The sequence below is a fragment of the Oncorhynchus tshawytscha genome, linkage group LG16, assembly GCF_018296145.1.
Source record: "Oncorhynchus tshawytscha isolate Ot180627B linkage group LG16, Otsh_v2.0, whole genome shotgun sequence".
Taxonomy (NCBI): domain Eukaryota; kingdom Metazoa; phylum Chordata; class Actinopteri; order Salmoniformes; family Salmonidae; genus Oncorhynchus; species Oncorhynchus tshawytscha.
The window spans coordinates 67,721,106-67,737,027 of NC_056444.1; the positions used below are offsets into that span (position 1 = coordinate 67,721,106).

The 15,922-nt window shown below is 43.7% G+C and overlaps 1 pseudogene; it reads right to left on the bottom strand.

Annotated features, from left to right (window-relative positions):
* Positions 1 to 792: 792 nt before the first annotated feature.
* LOC112216168 overlaps positions 793 to 15,922 on the bottom strand; it is a 43,713-nt pseudogene continuing 28,583 nt past the window's right edge.

Sequence of the window (15,922 nt, forward strand, 5' to 3'; positions counted from 1 at the left end):
AGTACGGACATTGCAATTTATTGCCTTGGCCACATCAGCTGTCTTCATGCCTCTTTGCAGCATGCCTAAGGCACGTTCACGCGGGGGCACTGGGCATCTTTCTTTTGGTGTTTTTCAGAGTCAGTAGAAAGGCCTCTTTAGTGTCCTAAGTTTTCATAACTGTGACCTTAATTGCCTACTATCTGTAAGCTGTTAGTGTCTGAATGACCGTTCCACAGGTGCATGTTCATGAATTGTTTATGGTTCATTGAACAAGCATGGGAAACAGTGTTTAAACGCTTTACAATGAAGATCTGTGAAGTTATTTGGATTTTTACGAATGATCTTTGAAAGACGGGGTCCTGAAAAAGGGACGTTTCTTTTTTTTCTTTTTTTTCTTTGTTTATATAATAATTCTCCCAAAATGTTTTTGCTGTGTCTCAGAAGGATACTCTATACATCTGGTCTAGTCTTTTTGAACACATTTCATGTTGATCTGAAAACACTCATATCACTTCTGCTATTTCTAAATGTATTCTACAAATTCAACATTTCACAAATTGTTTACTTGAATGGGTGAATACGGAATAGGACAAATATAACAATAAATACCAAAGATGGCTGGATGTCTCCTACTGCTGGTTAAATAATGTAAATGCAATTATGACTATTGGCTACCATTGAGTATATAACACTTAGCATCATGTAATAGAGTTAAAAGTTGTCTAACCAACCTTTGTTTCTGGTTTCTGTACGTACAACTAAAAAGCACGGTTCACAATGTTGTTTTTTAGAAGAGAAAAACAGACAAAATCTTTGTACATATATATTTTTTTATTCTTATATATAATACATTTCTATGTACAATTTATTCCTCTTTTTGTAAAGAAACAAAACGACGGACAAAGCTTTGATTGCAAACAGTGTTTCATACTAAAGGGCCAGAGAGAGAGCGAGACAATGAAAAAGTGCTCAAATAATTAGGACAGTGCCGTGATAGAAAGGTCTTATGCACCACACCGTTTGTGTGTTGTCGGTAGACTCAAACACAGCTGTATTCATTTGTTTCAAAAGAATAATTTTTCATCAGAAATCATCTGGTGATATCACAGAACAATACCTACACTGTACAGAACTACACACCTCACTGTGTGAGGCTTTGGCTATCTCTGATTCAGTCAACACTGATGACTGGAGGGGGACATCCATCCACTTTCAGCGACCCTGTTGTCTTTAACTGGTGATGATCAGCTTAGTTCTGTTTCAGGTAGTAGACCTCAAACACATGTCTGTTGTGGAGGTCACGGGTCAATTGACTGCATTATTAATGAGACATTGGATAAAGCACAGCTAGGACAGTGGCCATAACCTGGCCACTGAGTCACAGAGAGGGTAACCATGTGTGATTGTAAATGTGTCATAGAGAGGGGTATGACACTGACCGTCAATGCAACATCATGATCACATAAATATCACTAAACTTCTCCAGTGTATGGATTCTCCCTTTAGACCATTGGCAAGATGCACTACCCCCACAATTGAAACTAACAACTGGCTACAGTGTCTCCCTTATGAAGTTGGACAAATACAAGGGCTGTCAAATGGGTTGAGGCTAGCTTTGACTAGTTAGATTACTGATATGCTCTCTTATCCGGTATTCAGGGAGACCATGACATATTATGTAGGGGGACCAGCTGCATACGGGATAAGATAGCAGGTCAGTCGGTTAGAGCAGGAGTTTTGGTATTATGGGCTAAACAGTGGAAGTTTGTGTAAAGGGCTCTGGGTGGGTCTGGGGGATTGAGATCCAGACCCAGTCAGTTGGCCTGGATGTCAGGTTCTACAAACAGCAGGTAGTTGTACTCCACAGAGAGTAAGTACATGCTCTCAGGACTGGACTGTCTGTGTGGCAGCTCACAAGGATCACCACATTGAACAGCACTCACATCGATTTTACAAACTGTACACGTCACGTCAATACAAAGGAGCTGGCAGGGGTCCAGTTCAGACACTGAGGCTCTGTGTGTTTGTGTGATAGCAGGACTCTCATCTGTTCTGTTGTGCTCTAGTCTGCTGTCTTCCCCTGCTCCGACATCAGAGGGAGGGAGGGGACCAGCGTCTACATTCTTAACTCAGGGATAGTCAGTAGCAGAGAGGTAAAGAAGAAAAGGAGAGGCGGGACGGACAGGCGTCAGGCAGTTGGACGGGGGAGTTGTTTGTGCTCAGCGAGTTTTTAAAAGGCACTGTCCTGTCTGTCACATGATGTCAACAAAGAACTCACAGGGATTGCCCATAGCGTGCTGAAAGGACTGGCGGCTGGCCGTGAGCTCAGGGGGGACGGCTCCTAGCTCCCGTACCGGGGGGGCCCCGGGAGGGGTGCTGCTGCTGCTGACGGAGGTCTTAGGGGCCAACCGGGCCAGGCAGTATGGGGGGGGCAGGCCAGGGGGGCCGTAGGAGGAGGCGTGGCTTCGCTCACTGTGGCCACATGAGCCAAGCCCAGGCTGGGTGAAAGGGGCGTGTTTGTAGGTGAAGGAGGCGTGGCTGTGGGCGTGGCTGTTCTGTGACTGACAGTGGCTCCTGTGAGACTGGGCATGGCTGAAACCTGAGCGGGCGTGGCTGTTGCTGGAGTGGGCATGGCTGCTGTGATGACTCAACTGGCTGGCGGACCTATCACCAGGGCGCCTCGCCCCTAGGATGCCCGGTGGCTCGGATTCACTGCATGTGGATCGGTGACCCTTCTCTTGTGGGGAGGAGCGTCGGCTAGGGCCCTTCCCTGTCCCAATACCCACACTGGGGTTGGATCCACTGCTTCTGCTTCCTAGGAGAGGACAGAAACACACACATGTCAGCTGGGCAGTCTCTCACCTGGTTTAACAACACCAGACACACATCAGCAGCTCCACCTCAGCAGCTACTTATTGCTGATTTTGAACAGATGGCTGAATTGGCTGCCATTGCTGTGATAATCATGGTGGTTGAACATTCATTATAATTCCCATCCACTATACAGACCTAGTTGTTAACAGTCAAAGACAAACACATGATAATTCCCTGGCTTTTTCTCCCGCAAATCTCAGACCGACTTCCCACTGGGCACAGACGTCAGTCCAACATCTAGTTTTGATTTACATTTGGTTAGTTGTCAACTAACCTGAATTCAAAGTGAAATCAACAAAACAATTCATATAATTGGATTTAGGTTAAAAGTTGGGTGAACGAATGACATTCCCAAATCCAACCAGTTTTCCATGTTGATTCGACGTCATCACATTGAACTTTTTGTTGTTGAAATGATGTGAAAACAATGTCGATTCAACCAGTTTTTGCCCAGTAGGTTGAGATGCCACTCTATCACCTATCAATGCTGACTATGGACTCCTCTCTGGATTTTATTGACACAAATGTAACGATACACCTGCATCATCACATTTTAACATTGGAGCACTGCATTGGCAATAGCCCCACAAATGGTGCTTTTATGATCTGTTCTCGGAGAAAGACATCCATTCAGTATTCCAGTGTTTAATTGTACAGAGAAAGATGAAACCGATCGTACTGATACAGGTGTACAACATTATCATCATGATCAAACATTTCCCCCACCTTTCGATAAGCAATGAGCCCAACAGTACTGGGTAAAGTGGTGAATGATTGCCCCCTAGCAGTGAGAATGATAGTGCAAGGCTTGGCCTGAACTGATCCTCCTGAATCATGCACATCTCTGACAGAGACTACAGCAGCACAGTACCAACCAACACATGCCCACAGGTGCAGAGAGGGAGAACAGACGGTCAGGAGACGAGAGTCAAACAAACACAGCTGCAGGAGCAGAAACAGTACGCACACCTTCACACACACACACACTCAAACACTCAGAGGGAGAGGCATGGAGAAGCACGGGAAACAATAACCTTAAACGCTATGGTATGAGGAGAACAAGGTGTATATATATACAGTGGGGCAAAAAAGGATTCAGTCAGCCACCAATTGTGCAAGTTCTCCCACTTAAAAAGATGAGAGAGGCCTGTAATTTTCATCATAGGTACACTTCAACTATGACAGACAAAATGAGAAAAAAAATCCAGAAAATCACATTGTTGGATTTTTAATGAATTTATTTGCAAATTATGGTGGAAAATAAGTATTTAATCAATAACAAAAGTTTACTTTACTTTGTTATATACCCTTTGTTGGCAATGACAGAGGTCAAACATTTTCTGTAAGTCTTCACAAGTTTTTCACACACTGTTGCTGGTATTTTGGCCCATTCCTCCATGCAGATCTCCTCTAGAGCAGTGATTTTTTTGGGGCTGTTGCTGGGCAACACGGACTTTCAACTCCCTCCAAAGATTTTCTATGGGGTTGAGATCTGGAGACTGGCTAGGCCACTCCAGGACCTTGAAATGCTTCTTTGTTGCCCGGGCGGTGTGTTTGGGATCATTGTCATGCTGAAAGACCCAGCCACATTTCATCTTCTTTTTTTGTGTGGAATTTTTACCCCTTTTTCTCCCCAATTTCGTGGTGTCCAATTGTTGTAGTAGCTACTATCTTGTCTCATCGCTACAACTCCCGTACGGGCTCGGGAGAGACGAAGGTTGAAAGTCATGCGTCCTCCGATACACAACCCAACCTAGCCGCACTGCTTCTTAACACAGTGCGCATATAACCCGGAAGCCAGCCGCACCAATGTGTCGGAGGAAACACCGTGCACCTGGCAACCGTGGTTAGCGCGCACTGCGCCCGGCCCGCCACAGGAGTCGCTGGTGCGCGATGAGACAAGGACATCCCTACCGACCAAGCCCTCCCTAACCCGGACGACACTAGGCCAATCGTACGTCGCCCCATGGACCTCCCGGTCGCGGCCGGTACGACAGAGCCTGGGCGCGAACCCAGAGTCTCTGATGGCACAGCTGGCGCTGCAGTACAGCGCCCTTAACCACTGCGCCACCCGGGAGGCCCCACGTTTCATCTTCAATGCCCTTGCTGATGGAAGGAGGTTTTCACTCAAAATCTCACGATATTCATTCGCCCCATTCATTCTTTCCTTTACACGGATCAGTCGTCCTGGTCCTTTGGCAGAAAAACAGCCCCAAAGCATGATGTTTCCACCCCCATGCTTCACAGTAGGTATGGTGTTCTTTGGATGCAACTCAGCATTCTTTGTCCTCCAAACATGACGAGTTGAGTTTTTACCAAAAAGTTCTATTTTGGTTTCATCTGACCGTATGACATTCTCCCAATCTTCTTCTGGATCATCCAAATGCTCTCTAGCAAACTTCAGACGGGCCTGGACATGTACTGGCTTAAGCAGGAGGACACGTCTGGCACTGCAGGATTTGAGTCCCTGGCGGCGTAGTGTGTTACTGATGGTAGGCTTTGTTACTTTGGTCCCAGCTCTCTGCAGGCCATTCACTAGGTCCCCCCGTGTGGTTCTGGGATTTTTGCTCACCGTTCTTGTGCTCATTTTGACTCCACGGGGTGAGATCTTGCGTGGAGCCCCAGATCGAAGGAGATTATCAGTGGTCTTGTATGTCTTCCATTTCCTAATAATTGCTCCCACAGTTGATTTCTTCAAACCAAGCTGCTTACCTATTGCAGATTCAGTCTTCCCAGCCTGGTGCAGGTCTACAATTTTGTTTCTGGTGTCCTTTGACAGCTCTTTGGTCTCTTGGCCATAGTGGAGTTTGGGGTGTGACTGTTTGAGGTTGTGGACAGGTGTCTTTTATACTGATAACAAGTTCAAAAATGTGCCATTAATACAGGTAACGAGTGGAGGAAAGAGGAGCCTCTTAAAGAAGAAGTTACAGGTCTGTGAGAGCCAGAAATCTTGCTTGTTTGTAGGTGAGCAAATACTTATTTTCCACCATAATTTGCAAATAAATTCATTAAAAATCCAACAATGTGATTTTCTGGATTTTTTTTCTCATTTTGTCTGTCATAGTTGAAGTGTACCTATGATGAAAATTACAAGCCTCTCTCATCTTTTTAAGTTGGAGAACTTGCACAATTGGTTGCTGACTATATACATTTTTGCCCCACTGTATATATATCTAAAGAGAGACAGAAATAAAAAGAGATGTAGAGAGAGGAGAGGGCAAAGAGCAAGAGAGGAGGTAAGATAAAAAGTTGCAATGGATTGAGAGAGAGAGAGAGACTGAGAGAGAGAGAGAAAGAGTGAGAGAGAGGTAGAGAGAGAGAGAGGTAGAGAGAGAGCCAGAGAGAGAGAGAGAGAGAGAGAGAGAGAGAGGTAGAGAGAGAAAGATAGAGGAAGAGAGGTAGAGAGAGAGAGAGAGAGAGAGAGAGAGAGAGAGAGGTAGAGAGGTACAGGTAGCAGAGAAGTAGAGGGGTAGCAAGTGGGCTAGCTGTTAGCTTACCGGATCCCCAGAGTCCAGGGACTACCTGGTCCATCAGTCTACCGTTGCCCAGCAGAAACAGAGGGAACAACAGAGTTACAGACACCTCCCAACCCAGCCTAACCTCTCTAACCTGTCTACTGCTGTCACCTCCCAACCCAGCCTAACCTGTCTACTGCTGTCACCTCCCAACCCAACCTAACCTGTCTACTGTTATCACCTCCCAACCCAGCATAACCTGTCTACTGTTATCACCTCCCAACCCAGCATGACCTGTCTACTGTTATCACCTCCCAACCCAGCATAACCTGTATACTGTTATCACCTCCCAACCCAGCATAACCTGTCTACTGTTATCACCTCCCAACCCAACCTAACCTGTCTACTGCTGTCACCTCCCAGCCCAGCATAACCTGTCTACTGCTGTCACCTCCCAGCCCAGACTAACCTGTCAGTCACCTCCTAACCTAACCTGTCTACTGCTGTCACCTCCAAACCCAGCCTAAACTGTCTACTGCTGTCACCTCCAAACCCAGCCTAACCTGTCGACTGCTGTCACCTCCCAACCCAGCCTAACCTGTCTACTGCTGTCACCTCCCAACCCAGCCTAACCTGTCTACTGCTGTCACCTCCAAACCCAGCCTAACCTGTCTACTGCTGTCACCTCCCAACCCAGCCTAACCTGTCTACAGCTGTCATCTCCCAACCCAGCCTAACCTGTCTACTGCTGTCATCTCCCAGCCTAGCCTAACGTGTCTACTGCTGTCAACACCAAACCCAGCCTAACCTGTCTACTGCTGTCATCTCCCAACCCAGCCTAAACCTGTCTACTGCTGTCATCTCCCAACCCAGCCTAACCTGTCTACTGCTGTCACCTCCCAACCCAGCCTAACCTGTCTACTGCTGTCACCTCCCAACCCAGCCTAACCTGTCTACTGTTATCACCTCCCAACCCAGCCTAACCTGTCTACTGTTATCACCTCCCAGCCCAGCCTAACCTGTCTACTGCTGTCACCTCCCAACCCAGCATAACCTGTCTACTGTTATCACCTCCCAACCCAGCATAACCTGTCTACTGCTGTCACCTCACAACCCAGCCTAACCTGTCTACTGTTATCACCTCCCAACCCAGCATAACCTGTCTACTGTTATCACCTCCCAACCCAGCATAACCTGTCTACTGCTGTCACCTGTCCCAACCTCAGCCTGTCTACTGCTGTCACCTCCCAACCCAGCCCTGTCTACTGTTATCACCTCCCAACCCAGCCTGTCTACTGTTATCACCTCCCAACCCAGCATAACCTGTCTACTGCTGCATAACAGCTGTCATGTCCCAACCCAGCCTGTCTACTGCTGTCACCTCCCAACCCAGCCTGTCTACTGCTGTCACCTCCCAACCCAGCCTGTCTACTGCTGTCACCTCCCAACCCAGCCTGTCTACTGCTGTCACCTCCCAACCCAGCCTGTCTACTGCTGTCACCTCCCAACCCAGCCTGTCTACTGCTGTCAGCTCCCAACCCAGCCTACCCTTTTCAAACCCAGTCTAGCCCAGCCCCATCTAACCGAGAGCGGCTCCCTCTATTTCATTCTAGTCTATCCCCTATCCTGTTCTGGTCCAACTGCAGCCTAACTTACTTTACAGCAAACTCCTGAATGATGAGTTAGAGCAATGAAATGTCCTCAGATACTCGCCAACAAATGTCCTGTTACTCTCTCTCTCTCTCTCTCTCTCTCTCTCACACACACACACACACACACACACACACACACACACACACACACACACACACACACACACACACACACACACACACACACACACACACACACACACACACACACACACACACACACACACACACACACACACACACACACACACACTGATGAACATCCACAGATGCTCGCCTGGAAGTGCCAAATGAAAAAAACACTGCAAATGTCAATCAAGACATGCAGCAAAAGATGAAAGGGAATAAAACAACTTATGAAAAAGATGAAGATGAGATGTAAACATACTGAGGGTATGTACTGACGGTCCTACAACTGTCCTACTGATGACTCATCATAACGACTCTTCAGCCCTAACGTCTGGATGATTGACTTCATAGTGATTTGAACAGAAGCTGGAAATCAGACAGAAGAGCAATACGATGACAAATGTGAAACAAAAGACCAAAAATCTCCATGCAGGCTAGTTATTACCACCCCACCCTGATGCCACTCTCCCTCAGTGCAGTACCATGTCGGAACGATTACAAACCGTGCAGCAGAAACAGAGCAATGTAATGTGTAGTGTCATGTTGAAATCAAACAAAATATAGTTCAAGAATTGTTGGGAGGGTGGGACCTCATTTGATCATTTCGTGCAAGCAATAATCAGCCAAAAGCGGATACGGTCCTTAGTGTACACACCCAGTACTGAAGAGCTGTCCTCTGCATGAACCATGTTGAATCATGATCGACCTTGACAATATAAGACCATTTTAGAACACCCTCTATTAAATAAATATTGTATCTCTGTGTGTGTGACATCTTATGTCAACTTAATTTCCAAGCAGGCCAAGCAGGCTAACCTGAACAGCCATATGCCTTATGGAATTTAAATACAATATTTTGTTAACAGTTGACATTAGCTGTCATGAAAAGTAACGTGGTGACATACAGTATATGGTCAAATGAGTCATCCACTCTGACCCATTCATATTGAATGTTAGAGTTAGCAGCCCTGACCTGCAGACTCACCCTCACTGTTGTGGCTGCCAGCACTCCCACTGTGGAAACTGTGGCAGGGGTCTGAGTAGCCCGGAGGGAAGCCTGCAGGTGCGGAGGGGAAGGGGGGGTAGGGGAATGGCTGACCCCCCAGGGGCCACGGGTTGGTGGCAGGGGGGGGGAGGGGGGCCAGGGTGTCCTGCTCAGAGCCTCCACCACTGGAACCCTCGTTCAGGTTGAGAGACGCCATGTCTGAAAGAGAGAGCAAAAGATAATAGAGAGAGAGAGAGAGAGAGAGAGAGAGAAAGAGAGCGAGAGAGAGAGTTAGTGAGGTAGCCCCTCCATGACAGGTAAAAAACACTCTGCCACTGGACTCTACAGTACACTTAACACATTGGACTCTACAGTACACTTAACACATTGGACTCTACAGTACACTTAACACATTGGACTCTACAGTACACTTAACACATTGGACTCTACAGTACACTTAACACATTGGACTCTACATTACAATTAAGACATTGGACTCTACAGTACACTTAACACATTGGACTCTCCAGTACACTTAACACATTGGACTCTACATTACAATTAAGACATTGGACTCTACAGTACACTTAACACAAGTAAAAATACACTTCTAACGATACAATCCAGTAGATAATATATGACTGTCAAAGTGGCTCAGTGTCAGTACTTTGGCAGAGGTCTCCGAATGTGTAGTAGCACTGCTCTGAGAAGGTGATCTTGTTGACGGTGTGTCTCAGGTAATGTTTCAGTAGTAGCACTGTCCTCCCTGAGAAGGTGATCTTGTTGACTGTAGTCTGTGTGAGCCCGTCTCAGGTAACCATGTTTTAGACTGTAGTCTGCAGACTGCTGGCATACTTCCTGGCATCTCTCCTGTCCTTGAAGCCCTCCAACCTCACACCCTCGAGTAGAGCCAGTCCACCACGTCAGCACCTGGCACAGCGACACACACAGCAACACACTGTTTTAGACTGTAGTCTGAATCACAATGTCGAGTAGAGCCAGTCCACCCCGTGACATAGCAGCACACACAGGATAAGAAGACTGTAGTCTGCACTACAACAGCACACACCCATACAGGATTATATTACCCTATAATACTGATAGCATATACTAACTACACCACATCAAGCAAGTAGATGTTATGTTGACACTATCAAGCAAATGTTTTGCAAAAGACATCACAGTTTAACAGTAAGGGAAGTGATTGCTGTTTCAAGTCCAACTTTAAGCCCTTAATTTAATCAATTTAAATGGTACATTATTAGTAGTAATCAGTGTCCCCCAGTCCCTCTCACCGATGACAGCGTTGCCAATGGTGATCTTCAACCACATCCTGTCCCGGATCTCCAGACCAGAGTCAGGCAGCTGCATCACCTTGACGATGGTTGATATGTCCGTCTTACTCGCAGATAGCGGCAAGTCGTCAAATTCTGAAGGGGAGAGGAGGTTGAGACACAGCACATTCACAGACAGTGACTGACAACATGTTCTGTATGTGGCCTTTCTAGTACTGTGAGAGTGCAGTTATGTCTAGTGATTGCAGTAGTTTGTGTGTGTGACTGTGGTCATAGTGTGGTCATACCGTAGTGTGGGTAGGGCCCGGTCAGGGCAGTTGTGTGGGAGATCCAGGCAGCAGGGTCGATGGGCCTCACTGGTTCAGCTGCACAAACATAACATAACACACACACACACACAGCCAGTTAGAACACATCCATCATATACTGTGAGTTAGCCAGTATTTGTGGTGAAACTTCTACTCTACATGAATTTATAAGCACAAACACTGAGATTTTCAAAACATTTCAAAAAGTATTTCAAAAGTTTCTAAAGTGAGTTTCCAGCAGAGTTTGAGAACCCTGTTTGTAAGTGGTAATAACCTGTTGTTGGTGGAACATCGGTGAGTGTCTTACCCCGGGGGATGGTGAAGTAGCTTCGCGGAGACGGGTCCCAACACTTGGCTACAGTAAGACTAATAGGACTGGAGAACACATGGGGAGACCATCAGTTACAATACATACATATTCTACTCACTTCTACAGCTCCTGCACAGTTAAAGGAACAAGAGGAAACAATAGAGAGGAAAGGAAATGATTGGTTGAACTACAAGATTTATGGAGAGAAATATTACTACAATACAATAGTCAATCAATAGTCAATCGTGCAGGAGCTGTTTAAAATACAAACCCACTGTTATCCAATCAGAGGTCAGCATCAACTGATACCTCTAATAAAACACTAATATACTCCAGTCTTACCATCGCTCAGCTTTAAATCCTGTAAATACCGTGTGACCATGTTCACACGCAACATTTGAACATCGCTTGAAATGTTTTCTGGGTTATCGTTAACAATCCTGCATTGTAACACAGTACTGCTCTTACCCTGTTTTGGAGACGATCTCTCTCAGGATCCTCACGGCGTCATCGTTGCTCATGTTCTCAAAGTTCACATCGTTCACCTGGGGATCACAAGCACACAGTTAACGTCCATGTTCACAGATCACGTCTTTAAAAGGATCAAGTGGTTGGACAAAAGGATCAAGTGGTTGGACAAAAAGAACAAGTGGTTGGACAAAAGGAACAAGTGGTTGGACAAAAGGAACAAGTGGTTGGACAAAAGGAACAAGTGGTTGGACAAAAGGAACAAGTGGTTGGACAAAAGGAACAAGTGGTTGGACAAAAGGATCAAGTGGTTGGACAAAAGGATCAAGTGGTTGGACAAAAAGAACAAGTGGTTGGACAAAAGGAACAAGTGGTTGGACAAAAGGATCAAGTGGTTGGACAAAAGGAACAAGTGGTTGGACAAAAGGAACAAGTGGTTGGACAAAAGGAACAAGTGGTTGGACAAAAGGAACAAGTGGTTGGACAAAAGGAACAAGTGGTTGGACAAAAGGAACAAGTGGTTGGACAAAAGGAACAAGTGGTTGGACAAAAGGATCAAGTGGTTGGACAAAAGGAACAAGTGGTTGGACAAAAGGAACAAGTGGTTGGACAAAAGGAACAAGTGGTTGGACAAAAGGATCAAGTGGTTGGACAAAAGGATCAAGTGGTTGGACAAAAGAACAAGTGGTTGGACAAAAGGAACAAGTGGTTGGACAAAAGGAACAAGTGGTTGGACAAAAGGAACAAGTGGTTGGACAAAAGGAACAAGTGGTTGGACAAAAGGAACAAGTGGTTGGACAAAAGGATCAAAGGAACAAGTGGTTGGACAAAAGGAACAAGTGGTTGGACAAAAGGATCAAGTGGTTGGACAAAAAGAACAAGTGGTTGGACAAAAGGAACAAGTGGTTGGACAAAAGGAACAAGTGGTTGGACAAAAGGAACAAGTGGTTGGACAAAAGGAACAAGTGGTTGGACAAAAAGAACAAGTGGTTGGACAAAAGGATCAAGTGGTTGGACAAAAGGAACAAGTGGTTGGACAAAAGGATCAAGTGGTTGGACAAAAGGAACAAGTGGTTGGACAAAAGGAACAAGTGATGAGGACCATTACAGATGGTTGTCAATAGGTCACAACAAAACACAGGACCTGTTTCCCCTTTCCCTCATTGTGTCAAACACACTGTATCCAAACATTATTGGGAATGCTATGGAAATCACAAAGCAAGTTTTTCCATTTGCAAGCACTGGCTCATTCCCTCAACAAACCATACAAATATGGTCAAAATATCTCACGCAGAATGCAACATATAGAATAACCTTAGAATATTGCATATAGAATAAACGTTAGGTCCATTAATAGTGGGTGTACCTGTAGGAGCATGTCCCCAGGTTCTATCCTGCCGTCTGCAGCCACAGCTCCTCCCTTCATGATGGAGCCGATGTAGATCCCCCCGTCCCCCCGGTCGTTACTCTGCCCCACGATACTGATACCCAGGAAGTTATACTTCTCTGGAGGAGAGAGACAGAAATAAGTCTGTTTACAGTCAATGGACTCTGATGATATCTGCATAAAACACTATAACTCTGATGATATCTGCATAAAACACTATAACTCTGATGATATCTGCTTAAAACACTATAACTCTGATGATATCTGCATAAAACACTATGAACTCTGATGATATCTGCATAAAACACTATAACTCTAATGATATCTGCATAAAACACAATGAACTCTGATGATATCTGCATAAAACACTATGAACTCTGATGATATCTGCATAAAACACTATGAACTCTGATGATATCTGCATAAAACACTATAACTCTGATAATATCTGCACAAAACACTATAACTCTGATGATATCTGCATAAAACAATATAACTCTGATGATATCTGCATAAAACACTATGAACTCTGATGATATCTGCATAAAACACTATAACTCTGATAATATCTGCACAAAACACTAGAACTCTGATGATATCTGCATAAAACAATATAACTCTGATGATATCTGCATAAAACACTATGAACTCTGATGATATCTGCATAAAACACTATGAACTCTGATGATATCTGCATAAAACACTATGAACTCTGATGATATCTGCATAAAACACTATGAACTCTGATGATATCTGCATAAAACACTATAACTCTGATGATATCTGTTTCAAACACTATGAACTCTGATGATATCTGCATAAAACACTATAACTCTGATGATATCTGTTTCAAACACTATGAACTCTGATGATATCTGTTTCAAACACTATGAACTCTGATGATATCTGCATAAAACACTATGAACTCTGATGATATCTGCATAAAACACTATAACTCTGATGATATTTGTATCAAACACTATGAACTCTGATGATATTTGTATCAAACACTATGAACTCTGATGATATCTGCATAAAACACTATAACTCTGATGATATTTGTATCAAACACTATGAACTCTGATGATATTTGTATCAAACATATGAACTCTGATGATATTTGTATCAAACACTATGAACTCTGATGATATTTGTATCAAACACTATGAACTCTGATGATATTTGTATCAAACACTATGAACTCTGATGATATTTGTATCAAACACTATGAACTCTGATGATATCTGTTTCAAACACTATGAACTCTGATGATATTTGTATCAAACATATGAAATCTGCTGATATTTGTATCAAACACTATGAACCCTGATGATATCTGTATCAAACACTATGAACTCTGATGATATTTGTATCAAACACTATGAACTCTGATGATATTTGTATCAAACACTATGAACTCTGATGATATTTGTATCAAACACTATGAACTCTGATGATATTTGTATCAAACACTATGAACTCTGATGATATCTGTTTCAAACACTATGAACTCTGATGATATTTGTATCAAACATATGAAATCTGCTGATATTTGTATCAAACACTATGAACCCTGATGATATCTGTATCAAACACTATGAACTCTGATGATATTTGTATCAAACACTATGAACCCTGATGATATCTGTATCAAACATATGAAATCTGCTGATATCTGTATCAAACACTATGAACTCTGATGATATTTATATCAAACACTATGAACTCTGATATCTGTATCAAACATATGAAATCTGCTGATATCTGTATCAAACACTATGAACTCTGATGATATTTATATCAAACACTATGAACTCTGATATCTGTATCAAACACTATGAACTCTGATGATATCTGTATCAAACACTATGAACTCTGATGATATCTGTATCAAACACTATGAACTCTGATGATATTTGTATCAAACACTATGAACTCTGATGATATCTGTATCAAACACTATGAACTCTGATGATATCTGTATCAAACACTATGAACTCTGATGATATTTGTATCAAACACTATGAACTCTGATGATATTTATATCAAACACTATGAACTCTGATATCTGTATCAAACACTATGAACTCTGATGATATCTGTATCAAACACTATGAACTCTGATGATATCTGTATCAAACACTATGAACTCTGATGATATTTGTATCAAACACTATGAACTCTGATGATATCTGTATCAAACACTATGAACTCTGATGATATCTGTATCAAACACTATGAACTCTGATGATATCTGTATCAAACACTATGAACTCTGATGATATCTGTATCAAACACTATGAACTCTGATGATATCTGTATCAAACACTATGAACTCTGATGATATTTGTATCAAACACTATGAACTCTGATGATATTTGTATCAAACACTATGAACTCTGATGATATTTAGTAGAAAAAAAGAGTCAGAGAGAAAAGAGATACATTAAAAGGGGAAAGCCGTACCCATGTTGAGTGTGACAGTGATGATGTTTAGACTCATTGTGGAATCGGTGATGCTGCTGAAAGACGAAGACTGGAAAGGAGGGAGGCAGATAAAACAGTCACAAAGATATTCACATAACCATTGTGGTTATTTCTTTTTCACAGGCACATGGTATGTAGGAAAACCTGTGAGGGGAACTCACCCTGTCTATTTTGGCCACTTTGTGCCTCCGTCTGCGGCGTTTATGTCTGCGCATCAGCTGAGAGGACGAGCTCTGTTCTGTGGAGCTGCTGAGTCTGAGACACAATTCATCTCAATACAAAATACATTGGTCCATGATACAGAAACAAGGGAAACCCTGAAGAAGACACTGTGTGCTAAAACACGGGTGTTTAATAAACATTCAATATCTGAGAGCATATATAGAGTGTGTAACTATCTTTCTCTGTAGATAACAGTACCCAGCCCCACCACACAACATACACTGCAGGTTGTGAGCAGCACAGGGTCAGCCGCAGGGCAGCACCCCTGGAGCAGGAAAGGGGAAGAGGTCAGAGGGGATATGGTGATTTTATTTAGTAAAGAACCACCGATGAAAAGAGAGGAAGATGACATACAGAGAGCGAGAGAA